We start from the raw sequence: 2,682 nt of genomic DNA, 5'->3' as shown, positions 1-2,682 counted from the left end.
TTAAAAAAAATCAACGTAAAAACAAAGTCGTATTTCTAAAATAATATGCAAAATTAGTGTAAAAAAAAATTTGAGCTACTAACTTCATACTAATAACATTTTTTAAAATTTAATATTGCTTTCAACATTTTAATTCCATTGAAGAAAATGTATTTTCAATTTAAAGTCCTGAAACTTTGTAATATTATAACTTCAAGACGTGTTGACTTAGCCATTTGATAGCTGGTGATTCGCCTTCTTTTTAATGGCTGAAGTAAAAAAGTTATAATAAATTAAATTTTCTTTCAACCAAGCTGCCAAATCCAGCTCCTCTATTATAAAGCACTAGCCAAGGACGGCTGTTGTGTTCAAGAGACAAACAACAGTATTTAGCTAGAATCAATTAGACGAGAAACGTCTTATTGTGCCAACTTTAAGTGACGTAAGGAACTAGGACGTCTTTTGTTGGAACATTAGATAGTAGAATAAAAAAAAAATATATCTAAACTCATTCTTAGAAAAGGTTTTATGTAGCAATTAAAATACTATAATTAGAAAAATGTATACAACAATCTATTTATTTTGCATTTTTTAAAATGGAGAAAAAAAGTAATTATTATCCACTAAGTCGAATGTATTACATAGATTACATATTAAAATAAGATTGTTTTAAAACATAAACTTAAATGTTTCACTCCGAAAATCTGCCTGTGTAGAGTTAAACCCAATATTTTTCTTTTTACTCATATCGTGCGAATGACATTATGTTAAATGACAACCTGATGGAAGGTTAAAGGTATTATTACAATCATAACATAGACAGTTTGCTCTGACTGTACTTTAACTCGGTCTGTTTTCACAAGATAGACGACAAACCAACGACTGTATGTGTTTGACCCAATAATCCACAAAGACATCTTTTCACATTTGATCAAAGGTTTTTTGTAAGTTATAAGGTCACTTGTTACATTCAAGCATTTAAAATTGATTGTTTTAATTTGGTATTTATTAGAGTTTTATAGTTTTATAAAACCACTGAGAATCTATCAATAAAATATCTCTCAGATCTCAGCTCCTTTGATAAAATTGTAGAGAAGTTGAAGACGGAATTTATAACAACGACGACGCGTTATTAGGATACTTTGTTGTCTGGGAGATGTGAAAAACTGCGCTCCGAGGTTCGTTTGTTAACCTTAAATTATGTAGTAAATCTGAGAAAAGTTTTATTTCTATCTGTGAGACTATTCAGATACAGCAGCTGTGAAATATGTGACTTGTAATAAGGTTTTTCCAAATAACATTCTTTGTAAGTAATAGTATTTTAAGACATTAAATAAAGGCTAGCTTTTAGTAAAATAGGAAATGATTTTCTCAAGTAAATTTATGAAGCATCAATCGATAACAAAGCTCAATATTCAATTTTGAATTTGATGCACTAATTAGTATTATATTATTATATTTGTTGCTTTTCTTTGATTTCTTTTATTTTCTGTAATCATACCACCTGACGTTCCTATTCCCATGAACGAATCTCGTCCGCTTCCATCGAGTCAACATCGATAAGTCCAATTTCCTTTCATCACGTTCACTCCGGAGTGACCTTAGAGCGCATCGCAATTAAAACACGTATATTTTAATTTTATCACCCTTAATATTTACAAGGGAAGTAAGTGCTTAGTCTTATCAAGTAAAATAATGTTTGGCAGTAGTGTAGTTTCATTTGAGAGGTCTTATTACTTATATTTTTAATTTTGCATCCAATACTATCTGATTTTGTGGGGTTATGTTTACTATAAATCAATAAAACCTTTTTAATACAATCCATAGTCTTTTATATTTCAATATCATTCAGTTATTTATATGCAGATCGCAGATGCATTTTATTATAATAGAAGAGGCAGTTGGCGTGTGATTACAGAGCTCCGCTTCTTATAATCACGTCCTGTCATCAACGCTGCGGCGACGACTCAAATTAGCCGTCAAATAGGAAACGGCTAATAAAATAATATATACGCCGTATCTTATAAAAGAGAAATAAAGTCGTTAATATCCTACAATCGGAAAATGATATCCTTTATTTCTTTGTTAGTATATAACCTTATAAAAATTTACAGGTAATAATGGCAGTTACAGTGAGCTCCTTAACGTGAATGGACAATCGCCGGCCTGGTAGAAATAGCCCTTCTTTTAGTTAAACTCACATAAAACTGTTTTACGTTACTGATTGTTTAGTAACCAAAGGGGCACAACATACTGACAGATATCGATGGAGCTGTGACGGGATTGATGACATTTTTGAAATCCAGTTTGCCAAGTTATTGTCATCTACATGTTTTAAGTTTAAGCCATTGATAATATATATGTTAAAGTGTTGATTTACTGATCGAACTATGAAATAAAATAAAACTTTATAAACTTTTTGTACCGAGGGATGGCTTTTATTTCATTAGAGTTGAATGTCAGCCTAATTAAAAAAAGATACGACACAGAAAGTTGTTTTTAAATCATTGACTGATAAAACCTTAGATCTAACATATTTAAATCTCACAAACTATACAACATAAATTTTATTGAGGTCTAGTTTTAAAACAACAAAATAATTAATTTATCATGTTAAGTATATTTTGCATAATATAATACAACTTCAACAAAGCAGCTTCACGCTTACGTAACAAAACCCTGTAAACGAAGTATATCTTACAT

General features: G+C 30.1%; 1 long non-coding RNA gene across 1 annotated transcript; it reads left to right on the top strand.

Moving 5' to 3' along the window:
• The first annotated feature begins 706 nt into the window (after positions 1-706).
• On the top strand, positions 707-2,407 carry LOC133320057 (uncharacterized). Its single transcript, XR_009753509.1, has 2 exons — positions 707-1,248; positions 2,094-2,407. It is a non-coding gene; the product is annotated as an uncharacterized LOC133320057 (long non-coding RNA).
• The last annotated feature ends 275 nt before the right edge of the window (positions 2,408-2,682 follow it).

The sequence above is a fragment of the Danaus plexippus genome, assembly GCF_018135715.1.
Source record: "Danaus plexippus chromosome 3 unlocalized genomic scaffold, MEX_DaPlex mxdp_25, whole genome shotgun sequence".
Lineage (NCBI taxonomy): Eukaryota > Metazoa > Arthropoda > Insecta > Lepidoptera > Nymphalidae > Danaus > Danaus plexippus.
The sequence above is the reverse complement of the archived record's forward strand: the minus strand, read 5'-3'. Positions and strand labels throughout refer to the sequence as shown.